This window comes from Scomber scombrus, chromosome 20, assembly GCF_963691925.1.
Source record: "Scomber scombrus chromosome 20, fScoSco1.1, whole genome shotgun sequence".
Classification (NCBI taxonomy): Eukaryota; Metazoa; Chordata; class Actinopteri; order Scombriformes; family Scombridae; genus Scomber; species Scomber scombrus.
This window is the reverse complement of record NC_084989.1, coordinates 10,684,977-10,704,820: the sequence shown is the minus strand read 5'-3', so window position 1 is coordinate 10,704,820 and position 19,844 is coordinate 10,684,977. Positions and strand designations below refer to the sequence as shown.

Below are 19,844 nucleotides of genomic sequence, written 5' to 3'. Positions count from 1 at the left end.
ATTCATGTTGTGATTAATGTTAATGATACTGAGCATCGAGGATGCAATCAACTGCTTTTTAGAGTAAGTCAGCTAACAAGTATTAGATTTTAAATGTATTAAACTGAATCTGTTCTTGAACTAAAAGTCTTCATGGCATAGTAATAGAGTAAGATAGAGTAAGAGCATAGAGTGAGGTGAATTTATGAAAGATTCGAGGGAATTCCATTATTCTCTGGTTCTGGAGCTCCCCTCAGGCAAACGGCACCCTGGGACTTGACTTTGACCTGCAGGACATTAACCTCATACTGAGTATGCTCCCTGGTGAGGAGCTGGGGTTCAAAAAGTCATGACAGGTCAAAGTCTTCTGGGGGCTTTATTTGGTCAGATCCCTGCTTGTCCTCCCAGACCAACCGTCTTCGAGAGAGGCTGAGACAGAGCGCTCTGCAGTCGGCCTCGTCCAGAACGTCTTACCCAAAGGCTGGGACTCACCTGGTCTCTCTACCCCAGTTCTGCTCAGCTTGGTTTGGGTTAGAATCCCATCAGTGTCCCCTTTCGCTCGTTCCAGGCTCAAGGGATGAGGGAGGCGGAGGGATGAAGGAAAGGAGGCGGAGGGAGGAGGTGGGTGGGCACTTGGGGAATGGGGGAGGTGAACGGAGGAAGAGTGCTGGTAGGTGGGAGGAGGAGGGAGCAGTCAATCCACTTGTCTACGCATGGACCTCTCCTCCTCCAGCTGCCTACGCAACCGCTTATTCTCTCCGCTGAGGGCGTTTAACTGGAGTGGGAAAGAAAGAGACATTGAGAGAGACACAGTCACAGAGAGAGAGAAAGAGAGAGAGAGAGAGAGAGAGAGAGAGAGAGAGAGAGAGAGACAGAGAGAGAGAGAGAGACATTTACGGACAAAGAGAAGAATCATATTTGTGAAACAAAACCTGCATGGGTCAACATGAAACAGATTGAGGGAGGAAAAGGGAATGAAGAGTTAATATTTTTTGGCAAGTTTTAAGTAAAAAAAATCAGCAAGTTTAAACATTACAATTAAGTTAAATCAACCAAATTACAAAACCTAATTTGAAGTTACCAATAAATATCAATCATCAAAAGTCAACAGCTATCATGTTGATGAAGTAACCGACATCCCATTAAGTGCTTAATTCATCTTTCACATTTGCTTTCATGCCTGTTGAAACAGAAATGCAAATGAAAAATTGCGAAGGGGTTTTCAGGAGAGTATTCTGTTCACAGTTTGAAATGTTTGCAAGTGGGAGTCATGCGACGGTGTAAATTTCTACATGAAAACAACCAATTTGAGCGATCATTAGAGGTCGATTTGACATAAAATCATCCGTGACACAAAACAAATCGCACATCGTCAGAACATGATTGGACTCCCTGAAACACAATTACAGACTAGCTAAATTGAGGGTGTTTTATTTTTTGACAAGGACATTTGGGTAAAGGCAGGGGAGGAGTGTGAGTTAAAAAAAAGTGGCTTTAAATGCAAAAAATATAAAAGCATTTGCATTTGTTGTAAAGCGCTGTAATTATATGCAAAATGTGCCAGTCTAAAAATTGTAATAAGGCAGATAAAAGGGAATAAGAGATTTGAAATAATATATTTTTAGCTGTGAGGAAGAGTAAAATAAGAAGTAAAGGATGGAGAGACAAAGAGACATGTCGGGTAATGACAGTTGCACTCATCCACATCTGTTTTTTGTGTGTGTGTGTGTGTGTGTGTGTGTGTGTGTGTATGTGTGTGTGTGTGTGTGTGTGTGTGTGTGTGTGTGTGTGTGTGTGTGCGTCTGTGTGAAAGCTGCGGTTCAAGAATGATGTCACATCGACATGTCTGGCCATGTGTATGCATACGTCTGTGTGTGTGTGCTCGTGTGTTTGTGTGTGTTTGAGGGAGAGGGAAAAACACAAACGGAGATGAGACAGACACATTTCCGGATGGTTACGCTAACATTACCCTTCCAGACACCATGCGCACACACACACATACACACACACACACACACACACACACACACACACACACACACACACACACACACACACACACACACACACACACACACACACACACACACACACACACACACACACACACACACACACACACACACACACACACACAAGCTCAATAAATCTGAGCAAATGTATTACATCTGATGACTAGAAATAGCTGGGTCTTATGCTTAACCCTCGAAGAGCCAATGACATGTCGATGTGTCAAAAACTATCCTAAGACGCTTAAAGAGTATTTATTTCCTCAACAGGCAAACATATGAAAACGTGTTCATTTTATGTTATGCCAAAAGCAATAGAATTTCTAGATGAAAAACACTGAGGTTGACATTTATAATTAACTGTATATTCAAGGGGACCTGTTTAATTTTCCTCGTCTTTGGTAGCTCTGGATGCTTTTCTAATTGCAAAGGAGGGGGGTGAAATTAAAAATCACAGCTTGTCTCCTCAACCTTCACATACTGCGGGTGAACTAGTGTGCATATGTTTGGATGAAAAGGATGTGTATAAGTGTGTGGGGGTGGGGGGTGGGGGGAAAGGAAGACAGAAAGACACGGAGGGGGTGTTTTAATGCTGGAGGATGAGTGTGTTTGCACTTTTTCATTTGTATAGCTGGGTTTCCATTCAAGTATTTTAATACAAATTATGAAAATTACTGAGCTAGAAAAGCTTAATAAGAAAAAGGAAATTTAACCATGTTGGCAAAAAAAGTTTTTTAGTTACTTTGGAAACTGAGTTTTGGCTCAGTTGTTGTAGGACGATCTGCCCACTAAATTGCTTGAAAGCCATTGTCCAACAGTACGTAAGAAACGTCTGACATTTGGAAATATTGTGCAATACCTATGCTGTGCTGTCCATTGTCTAATGCATTCATTTTTCATCTTTGAATGAAAAAGCCTGGACATTAGCTGACACTAAAGAACAATAACACTTTGCCTAATGCTAATCGAGTCTTGAAAGAATCATTTTTTCCCCCTCTGATGCCCATCTTCATCCCAGCTGATGGAAATTCACTTAATTTGCATTTAATTTTGCGTGACATTTTCAAAGTTTGAATGAAATTTGCTTGACAGTTGGGTGGAAATGTATCTCATGTGTGCCTACGTTGTATATTGAGTGTTAATACAGCATGTGCCTGTGGCTGTACACTAAAGCGGTTGTGACTATGAGTAAATGAGACTGATCCAAAGCAGAGACACAGACCAGATTTATAACCCAACGCCTTTCTCATAGATAGACTGAGACATTCCATTCAGCTTCCTTACTGATATCTGTATGTGTGTGCGTGAGTGTGTACGTGAGTGTGTGTCCAGTGGACAGTGAAGGGAATAGCCTTGTGTAAATGAACTGTCTATATCCTATCCTTTCCAACTCTGCTTGTGTGAGTGTAGACTGTCCATGTTGGATCGATGTGTGTAATGATTCACACTAGAGATTAAGAGGTGCTATTACACACCCGACCTGTTAAACAACACCTCTCTTCTTCCTGTTCATCTTCCTGCTCTTTCTCTCTCCACTGCACCACCTTTCTCTGTCTTTCTCTCTCTCTCTCTGTCTCTCTCACACACACACACACACACACACACACACACACACACACACACACACACACACACACACACACACACACACACACACACACACACACACACACACACACACATACACACACACATATACACAGCTAATACCGTTTGCTTTTCACTGAAACAACACTATATTAAAACTTCAAGTATCAGCTTTCGTCGTACCCCGTCAATCAGCAGGCCATTTCACAAACTAACAAAAGTCAGGTGAGCCGTTCCCCAGGCCCTGGAGTTTTGGAGAACTGAGGGGGCTGAAGAGTACTTTTGATTCTTTTCTCCTTTAGTGATTTGTTGACTCTTGTGAAGTTCAACACAGTAAAAAATGTCAGCTTTTCCTCAGAATATTCCTCTGTGTTTTCCCCCCACATTGTTTTATCACAGCGGGCCATTTCCCTACGCTGTCACGGAGAGATCAGCTTGGCTGTATTGATATACATCCCTCTCTCAGTTTCATGAAAGGGAAATCATTTACCAGTGGAAAGAAACGTCACTGCTTTTTCCTGATTCGATTTGTCCCCCCCCCACCCCCAACCACCACCACCAGCTCCCCACACCACACACCCCCCCCCACCCTTCTGCCTCCTTTTCACTTTTATCGTAGGAAGGGGAAATGGATGTCTGTGTGCGCCTGTGTGTAAGTGCGCGTGTGTGTGTTTGAAGTTGGACGCATGAAAGCTTCCTCTTCTGTGTGAGCTCAACAGCAGGTGGGCCGGTGTGTGGGTGTGTGTGTTTGTATCTGTCGGGTAAAAGGACTGTCAGGACCCTGTGTGTGTCTACACATACGCGTGTGTGTGTGCACGCTCTTACTTGTTGATTTAGCATTCTGATGGCCTCCAGGTTGCTTCGCAGTCTGGTCTGCATGTCCTCGATTTTGCTGAGATTTAGAGCCACACAGCCCTGCTTTTCCATGCTGGAACACAAGCATATACACACACACACACAAAAATGTATGAGATGTATTAACTTTGACATCTTTAAATCTCGCAGTAGTTTAAGAAAGCACAATGATAAAAAACTTAAGACTAAAAGAAACTGGTTCATGTACAGTTTAATAGATAAAAGTATATTAAGTATACACTTGCTTGCATCAAGGTAAACTTTTAAACTCTGCTATAACGATATGTATTTGCCTTGCAAAACAATTTCAATCAAATGTCCGCAAAATCTGGGGCATAAAGACGTTGGCGTACATCATCTTCATTATAACCATCTTCATAATAACTTATTACTAAACTCAAAGATGGGTGAGCAAATGGGTTCCAGAAATCATTAAATTATATATGAAAGCGTACACAAAAACAAAACGAACACAACCGCAGCCAGAGAACATTAAGAGTACAAGAAGCCATTTAAGATTTTAACTGTTTATTAAAAACGTTTTGGGAAATGACAAACAAATGTTAGGGTCTGCTATCTTCAGACCCAGGGCTGACTAAGGAATGTCTATTAAATTAATGACGGTGGATAATGGTGCTCTGTACGGGCTGAAGAGCTTGCTGCCCCCGCTTTACGCTCTTTCTTTCACGCCCCAGTGAACCTGTCCAGTTAGCATTCGGAAAAACCTTCTAAATACTTTATTGAAGACTTCTTAGCCCATTAAAGTACCACTGTACCTCCCCAATGTTAATTTTCTTGTAAAAAAAGCAAGCTGGGATTTTCTATCAGAGCAGCGGATGGAAAGACGGTCCCGTTTTGCTTCAGTTGAGAAGACGCACACGCTCATCGAAACGCTAATAAATGGCATCATTGTTCCTGTAGATGTGTGTGAGCTGAGATGCGCACACACACACAGACACGCACACACACACAGACACGCACACACACAGACACACACACACACTCACTTTTAGCCCTATTAGCCACAACTTAAAACATTTAAGATCCGAGGAGACACTTGAGGAAGATGCTAATATATGAACTGACATTTTTGTCTGAAAAGTTTATGAGAATCGTTATAGTGAAACTATTCTGCTCCCATGTACTTGAAACCACTGATGGTAAACCTCAACCAAGACGCAACAAAGAAGCAACAGTGGCAGTAGCACTACTTCCTACAAACGCTATCCAGTGAACTATCTCGACAAGCTCTACAGTTATTTCCCTTTTGATTTTGAGGCAGATCAATCATACTGATGCATTTAAATTTTTGAGATGCTGATATGGAAAAAGATGCATCTTTGAGTGACAGCACTTGAATAAAACTTTTTTTCCCCTAAACAACCAAAGAAGAAAAACAAAGCCAGTAGTGAAGCACTGATGTGCAGCCATCTAAGTTCATGTTCAATAACAAGTTTTTGAAATAATGGATGTGATAGAGTGATTTGTCAAATGTGTCACTTAACACACAGTCATCATCATCATTATTATCACTACCTGACAAATGCGGATATTTATTTTTCAGTTCATTTTTGTCCACATGCAGTACCTGACACACTTTCTCACACCTTCTCATTCACTTTAATGTGAATGGGAAGGTATGATCAAACTTTTGACTGGTACAGTATGTACAAATAGAAAACAGACATTATTCATAAAAAAAATTTAAAAAATCCATACATGCACCAGCTGACATAACATAATCTGAATCACTGCCTATTAACCAACTAACTAATTTAGCTTGGCCAATGTAAGCATTTTTTTTTTTTTAAAGAAACCTAATTTCCTGAAAATCACATTCATAAACTGAACGTAATTGCAACTGACCCTTCCAGATCTTTTAATTTCACACCATAATGATGATACAAAGAACATTAATAAGTGGAAATTCTGGAAATTCCTTTGATCCTTTAAATTGTAAATGCCTTTTAAAATATGTGTTCGATTAGTTTCCACTGCTACAGCCAAGCAAAAACAGGACGCATAAACTTAAAAGCACAAGCCAACTGCAAAAAGATCCGTCACATGATTTAAACTCTTTCGTAAATGGTAATGTGGTCTTCAACAGATCATGAAACATCACCACCGCTGAGACAACTGTGTGAGATTTATGCGCCCGATGTGAGAAGGCATGCAGCGATGTGCTGAGCACTTGGCATGACGCCTGTGTAAACATGTGTTCCTGTGTTTACACGCAAACATGGATGTGTGTAATTAGTGGCTTAACCCAATCAGTCTGTGTATAATTACAGTCATTAGTGTCAAAGCCAAGCTGCCATGCTCTCTAAACCAGGCAATAAACTACATGCTTCCTCTTTTCCTCCAATCTTGCGCTCATCTTTCTTATTTACTGCTCTCATATTGCTGTAAATTTTATGCAAGACTTGACTCTCCTCTCACACACAGTCTCTGTCTTATCTCCTCTTTCTGTTTCTCTGTCTCTTCAGTTCTCTGTGTTTGTACAAATCCTCTGCTGTGATCACTGGGTGCTCTTAATTGGAAGCACATCGTTACTGGTGCGACTGATGATGCCTGATGCTTTATGAGCATTTCCCCCCCAGATGGGTTATGTCACACAGTCACTGAGTCAGTGGTGCCGACAGCAAAAATCATCAATCTCCGCTTCCACTACTGCGTGAATTTCAATTTGCATGGGTATTTTACTATTTTGAGATATTATTTGAGATACTTTGAGGTGAAACGAGAAATATTTTGATAGCAAATCATTTAATTAGGTGGAGACTGCAGTATAATTGCTATTTGGATTTCGGAGCAACCCTTATGTGTTGCTTTACAGCACAAACATTGCTCCATGGCACGAAACAGGATCCATTTTTGCACTGCAAGGACTGTTGTCTGAGTTTATCCTTCTTCTTGCTCTTCATATTAAACACTTCTGGAGGGAAGACAGGGAGTGAAAACACACCAGGCTACACATAGCACCTTGTAGGAGGTTTTTACAGGCACATTGAGCAACATGAACATGATCTGAAGGGTTTTGATGGGGTTGCTGATGGTCAGATAGCGCCTTCATTTTGTATTTATTGCAATATATTTTAGATATTGGGGCTAGAAAGTATTGTTCTCAAGTCAAACTCCTACATTATTTTTCTATGTGATATACAACCCAGTCCCCAACAAAGGTTCTTTGTATTTTGTGCTTCTGATGTATTACAACTCTCCTCTTAGTATTACTACTAAAGGAGGCTTGTGGTGAGAATCTTTACCCCTACTGCTATTTCCAAGATCACCTCATTCTTTAATCAATCTAAATTTCTCCTCACCTTTCTGTGAGTTTTATTGGTACAAAATACCATCCGCAATGTGAAGCTGTGATGCCCCAGCTGCTTTGGAACTGTAGGCCATGTAATCATAATACATTTCTTTAATAAAGGCATATCTAATGACAAAGCCTTCACACCGTGTTGATTGCTGTCAGTGATAGTGACACTGTGAAGATATCCCCTTTGCCACCAGTAATGAGATTTATACACTGAATGTATATGGCTGCCATGCAAATATCATGACATATCTGTTGCCTTATAGATGTGTGATTTTCATACATATGGCATTTCGGGTATGCGTGTGTGTGTGAGTGTGTGTGTGTAGGGGGGTTTGGAGGGGGGGGGGGGGGGGGGTATAATAATGAAATGAAATAAATTAGGAATCCTCATAATAAAGAAAAAGAAGAATAAAGAATGGATGGGAAGCCACTATGGAAGATGCTTTCATTCAATGTTTTTATCTCATTCCGTGTTATTATATTCGGCTCAATCAAAACCCCTCTTATGCATACATCTATATGAACTCCCTCTCTCACTCCATCCCTCTCTCTCTCTCTCTCACTCATTCACATATGAGGGAAAGACAAAGAAAAGTGATTCATCTTTCTGTCGCGGCCCCTTAATGATATCATTAAAATGACTGACAGCTTTGAATAGCATTGGAAACCTACCCCAGTCAAAACAAATCTGATCCGTTTTGGAAACAGAGCCTGGTGGTTCGTTAGGGGAGGGGCACTACATGAGTGTGTGTACGCGTGTAAAACGAGGTGAGGTGTGGAGAGGGGAGTTGTTAATGAGGGAGACCTTAGGGGGTCACATTGGGGGTATGGGGAGTACTGCTGCAGGCAGGTGCCCCCACAAACGCCCTCTCCCTCTCTCTCTCTCTCTCTCACACACACACACATATACACACGCTCCTTTCTCACTTCCATCCTACACCCAATCCCCATCTGTGCCACATTCATTTTCATTGCCTTAATGAACATAATAAATATATCTCCTCTGTATTGATGAATGCTATTTGACAGCCATGGGGGTGGCAAGCAGGAGAGGATGGGCCCTTGATTGGAGTGTAATCATTGTTAAAGGCACAGCATGAATAACGCATTCAGATTGAAGAAGACACATAACACGCACACACACAAACAGGCACACACAGGTGGCTAGGCCCATGGGGTGTTTCATTCACAACTTGGCACTCCTGCTGTTATTATCATCATCAGCTTTGTTCGGGCTAGATTGCGTGTGAAAGAGCGAAACATGGTGGGCAACGCTTTTGTTGGATGTGAATGCTAAACTCTGATCAGCTAGTGAATACTCACAAATATATGCGCTCATATGTACAGTCACACACAATCACACACACACACACACAGGATGACTCACGTTGTCTCGTCTTGCCGTGCGCCCCTGTCTCGGATCTGGGCCTGCAAACAATTATAAAATGAAAAACAAGGCTGTTTGTGATCGACTCTCTTTTGTCTCTCCCTATTTGTAGTTCAATTTTTTCCTCTCTGCACTTGTTCACCTTGAAGCGTCCCATCTCCCTCTCCTTCTCATCCACCACTTCTCTCAGCCTCTTTACCTCCACCTTCAATGTGTCATTAGCCTCCTGAAGATGTCTGACAAAGCGAGGGAGACACAGAGTCAAACGGGGGAAATATACATTCTGAGGCAGGCACAGAGAAAGACAGAAACTGTTATCATCAAGAGACTTAGCATTGCAGACAAAATATTCTGCCACACAGCGGCAATGGTGTTTATGTCTCTCAGTGCTGAGAACAGCCTTTAACTAGCAGTTCAGACATCATCAGCAGTTGAGACACACAAACAAACACACACATATCATGGTCCATTATAATGAAATGTTATATTTCTGGCACTATTTATCACTTACCCTTGTGGCTATTTGTTTCACTTTTTTTTTATGCCACCAGTTGTCAGACTCAAGAGCTAGAACTAAAGAAGTTCCTATTTAGATGTTTAGTGTACTATTAACTTGCAAATATGAAGCATAAAGTTGTCTTACAATATCAGAGCAGAAACCAAAATATCACATTCTGCTTATTCAGGGAAGGTGCTGAGTATAAGAAAAGGAAACATTCAATGAGATATAATTGTATAAAACACACAGACACACACATTTAGGGACATTACATAGACTTACATTCATTTAATTCATAACCACCACTTGCCTAACCCTAACCATAACCACTGACCCAAAAAACAGCTGTTCCACAATTTGGGACATGGCTTTTCCCCCAATTGGATAAACTGTCCCCATTTAACTGGACAATAACTGGACTATACATAGAAATTTGTCCCTGAAAGTAGCCTATGACAACCACTCTCCACATACACACACACATGCACAGAGTGAAAGTTTCAAGAGAAAGGAAAAAGCAGACACACGGATGGTTTTAGTGCTGCTTGGCGGGTTACAGGGAGGTATGGCACCACAGGGGGGTGGGATGACAGAAGATGGCTAGACCACTTTGATCTCTAGAAAGAGGAATATGTCACGCCTATATCTGTGTGTATTGCGTGCATGCGTGCATGCGTGTGTGTGTGTGAGTTATGATGATGCAGACATGCAGAAAGACTGTTTCAGGTGCTCGTATTAGAGAGCCCACTTGAATCACTCCAACACATGCCACATAAACACACATGCTATACATAAAAAACAGACACAGACACAGACACACACACACACACACACACACACACACACACAGACACACACACACACACACACACAAACACACACAGAGACTATCTTAGGATGGGAAAGGTAACCTATTGCAGGAGTTAGCTGAGATGCTTTTTTTCACGTCTTTAGTCATCATTTTTGAAATGCACAGGGCTGAGACATACATGTACACACAGATACCGACACACAGACACAAATTAAACTAATTAATAGTGTACATAACAATCTAACTCTGAAATAAATACTCACGCTTTCTCTTCAGTGATGATGAGCAGCATCTTGTTTTGGGCCTTCATCTGGGCAGTGAGGCTCTCATTGGAATTCCTGAAAGAGCAAGACAGACTTCATACATTTTAAAGGTAAAGGTAATATTTTTAAGATGATGTACTACCAGTTACTATATTGCGTTTTGCAGCATTGGACACAAAAATGAATTTACAGTTGTTGTTGTCGACCTCAAAATGCACAAAAAGATGACAAAATACACAATTGTACTGATGCAAATATGATATTTCTAATTATGTGTACTGCATATACACACATCAACCAAAAACACTGACAACTTGCTTTAACACATCACTTTGTGTGTACGTCCATACTTTTGTTCAGTGATCCAACGGTTGACATTATCCATGACCAGCTGGCTCTCATGGCGAAGGTTTGTATTGTCTGACCACATCACCTCCAGCTCAGACCGGAGTGTGTCCACCTGTAACATAGAGCCATATGTTATGTTAACCCTAACCCTAACTATTGGGACACAGGCAGCAATATGCCAACAATGTAAAAAGCTGTATATAGCTCTAATTAATTATTTACCCTAAATTAAAAAAACCTTTGTCTATTCTGACTGTTTTTGTGGAGCACAGAACCTGGAAGAACGATTCTCACCGTATTCATGATTAATATGTACTTTTAAGGTTTGCAGTGTAAAAAATATAGCTTTCTATATTAACATCTAACAGATGGGATTTAAGTTTTCCTCTCATTCTACACGTGCACACTCACTCACTCACTCACTCACTCACTCACTCACTCACTCACTCACTCACTCACTCACTCACTCACTCACTCACACACACACACACACACATACACACACACACACACACACACACACACACACACACAGACACACACACACACACACACACACACACAGTTTATAAATGCTGGGTGGAGGCAGAAATACAGGATGGAGGGGGATAAGTGAGGATCTAATAGATGGGAAGAAAAGAACGGGTGAAAATAAATGTCAAAAATAGAGCATAATAGCAATACAAGAGAGAAATTAGTTAAATGGGGAATAATGGAGGATGAAGCAGATGGCATTTGCAGATGCAGGTATAAATAGCAGGGTGAGGTATTAAGCAGGTGCAAAGAAGGAAAGATGGTGGATGGGGGTGGGGGGGTGGGAGGTTAGGGGTGTGGAGGGGGGGACAGACTGAAGACAAGATTGCAGAGAGGAGACGACTGGTGTGGGGTGAAAACAGCGATGGGATGGCACTGGACAAACTGCTGACTTTTTCATTCTGCTTATCAGTCAGGACCTTTCCAGGCCTAAACTCTGGGGACCCTGACACATTACCCTTATCGACATGGAAACACCTTGATATAGCATACCATCTACCCACAAAGCAAACATGAAAAAAAAAAAAAAGTTTCCAATATGTGAGCCATGATTTAAGTATCCACAAATGTCATATGATTAACCTGGAATGTCAAAATATCAGCAGTTTTATAATTCTGTGCATGTGTGTTTATGTCTGCATGTGTATTTTGATTATGTGTAAAACAAATAAAAATAAAAATAAATGTCTCTGTTGATCTGTATCAGGAGTTAAATGTAAGAAAGAGATAAAGAGGCAACAGATTTTGCTGATCCAGAGACTTGTTTTAGAGAAAATGAGTGTATGACAAAACACACAGCCCTGTACCAAAGGTTTTTTACAGGACAATACAAATCATGAAATGTTTGAAGTATTCATAAAATGTGTATAATGTATGTTGATCTGGCGATTCTATGTGATTAAACAGAACTTCTGAAATACAGCCTGTATTATATAAATTAGTCACAATGAGCTACAGGACCACTGCTTATGCATCCTCTTAAATAACAGCATTTAGTTGCCTGAGCTTAAAAAAAAAAAAAGCCCAGCCCTGAATGCCAGACTGCAGAGATGTAAGCTTTTAAGTTATTTAGAACTTAACCTTAGATGAGCCAGTCTAATATTGTAGCACATCAGACCTGGGTTACAGAGAGGACAACCTCTTCAAAAGTTCAAAAGTTGAACAGTTCAAGAGTTTATCATTTTATTCCACATGATCTTTGAATTGGACATGAGAGAGTTTGTTTATGTATTTTGCAGTATGATACACAGTGTACTAACAATGGCTGGTTGTGCTCACTGATTGAAAAAATACTGCTAAATCATCAAATACTGTACCAGTTTTCTAATAACTGATCCAAACATCAGATAAATGGACACAAAGCCATTGATTTCTCAACCTGAAATGTGCTGCAATACAAAGGAAATAAAACCTCCAGCGCAACTGGCCTCCAGATTTGCAATAATATAAGGAGCATTGAGGATGAAACTCTCAGTAAAAAGACAGATGTGGAACAAACTAAAAGTGTGAGGTTTGACTGAATATTTACAAAGCCTGTATGTGACTCAGGAAAACTCTCATTGGTCACAATGATGTGAGTGCAGTTGAAGAAGGGCATTACTCTTCATCAGCACAAATGAATAGGCAGCCTTAGATGTGAAAGGAAGTTGTGAAGATGAAAGTGACACACAATCAATAATTCAAATGGAATAACATGATGAAGAATTACACTTTTAATTACATTTGGATTAAAGAAGCACTGCATTTCAACGAATAAAGCAATGAAGAAAAAGTGTGGGAACAATGAAATTAGATCAACCAAATCATTGAATTTTGAGGAGTAAACTGAGTCAGGGCATCAATTGTAATTACATTTATCAACGATGAAATAAACATTGTGAATCTCCTGTTGTTTGGGATTTCATTCCTGATTTGTCTCATACATCGACGCACTGTCACTTGAAAGAACTTCTGCTGGGAACTTATTGGCTAAAACCACATGTTAATACACTGTTATTAATTATATACACAAAACTATAAAACTGTACAATTCCAAACCTCAAACACACCCACAATGCATCAGCACACAGACACACACACACACACACACCTCCACACCTCCACACACACACACACACACACACACACACACGGTGGCAGGATCTGTGGCGTGCTGTAATGACAGTAATTACCTGTGGTCTCACATTAACATCTCCCTCCTGACTGTCTGACTGGCTCTGCTGGTGGAGGGATGTAAATCGCAGCGCTAGTCTGATGTTGTGATTAGGACTAAATTACACACCATCACTCTGTTTCCACCAGAGTCAAGGGAGGTAGTGAAAGGGTGTGTGAGAAAGAGGCGGGGGAGTGTGAGAGAGATAGAGGGAGGGACATATTAGAGAAAAAGGGAAAAGGACAAGGAGGTGCGATTGCAAGCAGGGGGAGGAGTAAAACAGTAAACCTGCTTAACATTTAGATTGGTTTTGTTGCACAAATATTTTAGCAGATGATGAGGGCTAAAAAGGGGGCAAAAGAAATGCATTTGGGACACACTAACAACCAAGTTTGGTGATATCACTGGTCCTTATTGTTAGACGCAATAAAATAAGAGTTGACTATGTGGTGCTGGTGGAGGATTTGGAATCTTTACAGCTGCTGTAACAGTATTTATCATTTTGATAGTTTATTCTATCAAAGAAGGCAGAGTTGCCTAGTCCAAACTCCACATTTTTCATTGACAATATATGTGAGATGTACTTTGTGGACTCACACAATCTATCTGAACTTATACATCTGAATGAAGTTTTCATGACAATCCTCAAAGCCTACCTGCAGACAGAAAAAAAAAATGATTGTGTGGACTTTAGTTCAGTTAATGGATTTTCCATCTTTTCTGTTCTCTATGGAGCTGTGGACTGGTATCACATTGCACATTAGCTACACAGGACAGAGGTGCATTTTACACTAAAACAGACCAACCTGCTCAAGGTCGTGGGATAAACATAATTCAAAGCAAACTTTAATGGGCAAACAGAGGAACATGAGAATGAGGACAAAATCAGAAACAGATCGCCTAGTTGTTGCCATCATCATCATCGAACTGCCAGAGCTGAATATGAGCCATTACTCTGTTCCCCTCAGCTCATCAGAGCACATCCTCTCATCAAATTAATGAACACATTTATTGTTAAACACGTTTTTATAAAACATTCATTCATTCTGTCTAATTAAAAGACCCAACAGCCCTGACATCACTTAAATATGCATACTTATCACTCACAGGGTCTGAATTAAAGATCTACAAGCGTGTGTGTGTGTGTGTGTGTGTGTGTGTGTGTGTGTGTGTGTGCACGTGCGTGTGCGTGCGTGTGTGTGCATGTACGATGGCAGCAGAGAATGAGGTTTCCTAAGCAGGTCTTCTCACTCTAGGCTTAATGGTGATAATCATGGCGTGACCCAACATTAAGACTGTGAGTGTGTGTGTTTATGTGTGTCCCACTCTCCCTAATGGTGATGATGATGACATGTTCTCCATTAGACTAGTCAGTGGGCCACAGCAGATCTAGCATATTAATGATGCTGATGATGGCTTCTTTAATTACCTTCGTCTGCTGCTGCATGGCCCGACTCCTTTTCCCTGAGTCCTTTCATCACACACTCTCCTACGCATGCTGCTGAGTTGTTTATCAGCAGCTGCTGTTATTGAAGTCCCCTATCTTACATCTAGCCTGTATGAACACAACTAGTTTATCTGCAGCCTTGGGAGAAGATTGTCTAGGTACAAGAGGTGCCCTCATCTACCAGAAATCATTGTAATACTGTACAGAACAACTACCTTCAATAGTTCTTCCCAATACCTTTACTGTATGTAAAGACCCAACAGAAATGTGTTCATAGCATTCACACAAAAAAGCTGGCACTAAATATATATATAAGATATATTATAGATTTGTATTATTTTTACTTATTGTATTCTTTGACACTTTCTGATTTAAATCATAATTGTATATTTTACACACACACACACACATATATATATATATATATAAACTATATATATATATATATATATATAGTTTATATTAATTAAGCAAAGGTTTTTTAAGTTGAATAATTGTAATAAAATTGTTATATAACTAAGAATTCAAATAAAAAAGTAACTAAACAAGTTTGTTTTTCAAAGTAAAAAAAAATAAAAATATTGGTTTTAGTATTGTATCAAACCTCACATTTCATACACATCCTAGTCTGTTAGTCCATTAATTCTTGTATTGTTTTTTTAAACTTAATTCTTATGGTTGAAGAAGTGCACTACGATTGGTGGAATAAACACACAACCCGTGTAGTTTCAAGACTGCTACAATTGTTAGAAATGTCTCTCTAACAATAAAACCCTATAAATGTGTCCTGGATGTGAAGGATTCCCATTTGGCTGACAAACTGATATTTAGATGACCGGCTTGCAACAGAGCACAGCAGACAGCAGCTACACAAAAGAACAATTTTAGATTTTCATTGTTGCTGTATTGTTTAGCGCTGAGCTTATACAACAGGAGGTTGGGAAATGCAGGCGACTCTGTTAAAAAACTAAGATGTGTTCATTTCTTTCCTTATTTGATCTGGCACTCTACTAAAATGTAAGGGCAAAACATCATGTGATGGTGGATGGTATTTAATTATAATTTATTTAATGTATTTTAGACCCAGTTTCTGTTTTTAAAAAAAATGTGTCGAAGCCGTAATCTCACTTAAATATCATGTCTTAAAATATTCCTGCACAGAGCAGTAAGGCAGCCAACATCTCTGCAATGTTGGCTCAACACTGAGCTCTGTTCTGCTCACTTGTGGTACACCTTCCATGTTCTGTGGTATAAAAGTAAAAATTCATTAGAGATGTGAAACACACAAGGAAAACTTGATGTTTTCTATGAAATAATTCTAAAATGAAAAAAATAGATAGATAGATAGATAGATAGATAGATAGATAGATAGATAGATAGATAGATAGATAGATAGATAGATAGATAGATAGATAGATAGATAGATAGATAGATAGATAGATAGATAGATAGATAGATAGATAGATAGATAGATAGAGTATAAAGTATAAAGAGTTATTATTGAAGGAGCAAAACAGATTGGAATTTGGTTGAAACAGAAACTATAAAGCTGAGGGTTCTGAGAGTTCTCTGTTAGACAGAGGTTAAGTCTTGTAGAATTATTGCTTTGGGCAGAAAAGATTATTCTTTTTCAAAAGGAAGAATTTTGAGTAGGGTGATATTACACACTTCTTTTGGAATCTGTTAAGATGATTTTAGTAGATTAAAACCTGCAGCCAAGGTGGGAGGATCAAAGGTTGACTTTGAATAATTATAATGCAGAAAAAGCATTCTCAAGTAATGTTATAAATAAGACACTCTTCGATGAGTGTCAGATGTGGTTTGTAAAGACTCATTTAATCAAATATTGTAGACCTTGATCATGATTTTGAACTTTGACCACTTGAATTTGCTTTGGCATCTTTCCACAACTAACGAGGTAAACTGTATTTTATGAGCATTTAGAGAACAAAAGGTTTTGGTAGTTCATCACTGTAACACTATAAAACCAAAACTGACCTGAGAATGAGAGAGAAACAGCCTTTAACTATCTGTGTGGTGAGTTTCATTCTTTTTTTCTCTTCCTCTTCCACCCTTTGCTGCATTAATTTTATCACAAAGTCCCTCCCATGAGCCTTTGCATGCTGGATTCTTTCAAAGTCTTCCCCTGACTTCCTGAAGTAGATTTGTCTAGTTTATTGAAGCAAACCTCTTGCTCTGACATATGTTTATACACACTAAAAATATACATAGTGACAGAAAACACATGCATCTAACAAAGAGATGTAGTCTTTAGTCTAGGAAAATTGAGCGTGACAGTTAAGAGGGACACAGAAAGTATAGAAAGTAAGACAAGTTAAGTTTGCTTGCTCGACTTTGTCCCATCTCTCAAATAAATTACAAGACTGTAGCTTAATGAGCTGTGTGGGACGGTGATGGGACACACATGTATGCCCATCCACGTGCACATGAACAAATACCACCGCATGGTTAAACAGTCAAACAATTTGGACCACTACTCTTTATTCATCAACTAAACAAATGAGCTTCATTTGTCTGTTCTCATTTCCCCATCATCGAACCTGTGTGTGTGTGTGTGTGTGTGTGTATGTGTTAAAATGATGATCTAGTGTGGGTCATTCTAAGCTAATTAGGCCAGACTCGGGGCTTCTATCAGGTATAATGAGCGAGATCAATGAAGAGATAAGACCGTTCCAGAGACCAACTCTCCCTCGCATCACCAAAATGAAAACGCATCATGCTCATGTTTGCACCCACATAGCCATGTTTCTGTATGTGCACACAAACTGAAAACAAACACACACACTTGCTGTACAAGTCAAGATTTAAATATTTGTAACTTAAACATAATTACATTATGCAGCTTAACCATTGTCTATCACTGCTTGATAGGTGAAGAAAACTGAGGGAACATTTTACTTTGCTCACCTCCATGTCCAACTGTACAGAATAAAGCAAGCTATTGGAACTATCTGTTATTCAGCGCTCAAGGATACCAGGCTTGTCTCTCTCATCACTAGGCTGGCACCCTACTGACACAAAGTGATTAAAAGCTACTGTCTAATTGTATTTCTATAGGATGACATCAATAGTTGTAAAGTTTTTGGGGAACTAAGAAAAGTTTATGAGCATGTTTTCATGCTCATAAACTTTTGCTTTCTGAAAACATCCCTGCAAATTCTCATTAAAGCTGTTTGAAATCTTTTACTCCATGCTAAAAGATGTTGAGGTAAACACACTAATGACTAATGATTGTGTGTGTGCGTGTGTATGTGTGTGTGTGGCAGAGAGAGAGAAGGAGAAAGAGAGAAAGAGAGAGAGAGAGAGAGAGAGAGAGAGAGAGAGAGAGAGAGAGAGAGAGAGAGAGAGAGAGAGAGAGAGGGAAAGTGTGTGAGAGAGAGATCTGATTGGTAATGGTGTGTGTTTGAAGCAGAAGTCAGATAAACATGCCTCATGTTTACCATGACTTGTATTTGAACTGGACCCATGCAGAGGGGCAGGATCGAGTGATGTGTGTGTCTGCGTGTGTGCTGATTGGGACACATGCAGACACAACATTGACCGGCGGATCACATGCACATTCTCCGTATTAAAAGATGGACAACAAGGGGAGACTAAATAGACCCAAAAAACACAAACATAACTAAAACATGTCACACATTTACCTCAAACGCGTACACACACACTCACACATACTGTGCATACAAAGATGTACACATGGAGAAAGACAGAGCTATCTGAGGTTCAGCTACTGTGCACCAAGGCAATTTGTAATATAGATTTCCTCTATAGGCCACTGTAGTGTACCATTTACCATTTCAAACCCTTTGATTTTTTTCACCAGCGGATAATTCATCTTCTGCTGGTCAATAACTAAGATTGGGACCTAATGAAGGAATCATAGTCAGAGCGGCCATCACACTGGTGTTTAAACACTGTTTGGAGTCAAATTCTTGAAAAGTTCATATGTTGCTGAGATGATGGAAGACGGCAAAAATGCAAAGGGGAGATGCATGGGATTGTGTATGACTGCAGGGGGCAGCCAGCGAAATACACATATACACAGACACACACAGATAAGAACATGCACACTTTTCAAAACAAACAAACAGACAAAAAAACACAAATACAGGCTAAAAAAAAACCCAAATTACAAGATGTATGAGATTAATTTAAGATAATAATGAAATGATTTAACAGCTTTAAAAAGACCAAGTATTAAAATTACAGGACTCTTAAAACACTGTGCTCATAAACTATACTGAGTTTTCAGAACTCAAAAATGACCTGAGGCTTCTCTTAAAACAAGTGTAGAAATCCATAAATGACAGTGATGAGTTGCGGAATTAATGTGGTTTGTCAATCCATTAAAATCACCTGATGGACTAGCTGTTGTTAAAACATATGTTTGTGCTGTAACTGCTTTAAAGGATGAGACTGGCATTTCTTTGGGAAAAACGCTTATCAACTTATTTTTCCGAGAGTTATGTGAAGATTTATACTACTCTAAGATTTGGCTGTTAAATATGAAGCTATAGCCAGCAGCCAGTTAGTTTAGCTTAGTATAATAAATGGAGACAGGGGAAAAGCTGGCCTGGCTCCATTTGGAAGTAACAGGGTTATTTCTTGCCCTGGAAATGACCGGCAGGAG

At 39.7% G+C, this 19,844-nt stretch overlaps 1 pseudogene; it reads right to left on the bottom strand.

Annotated features, from left to right (window-relative positions):
- Positions 1 to 355: 355 nt before the first annotated feature.
- LOC134002638 (trichohyalin-like) overlaps positions 356 to 19,844 on the bottom strand; it is a 96,838-nt pseudogene continuing 77,349 nt past the window's right edge.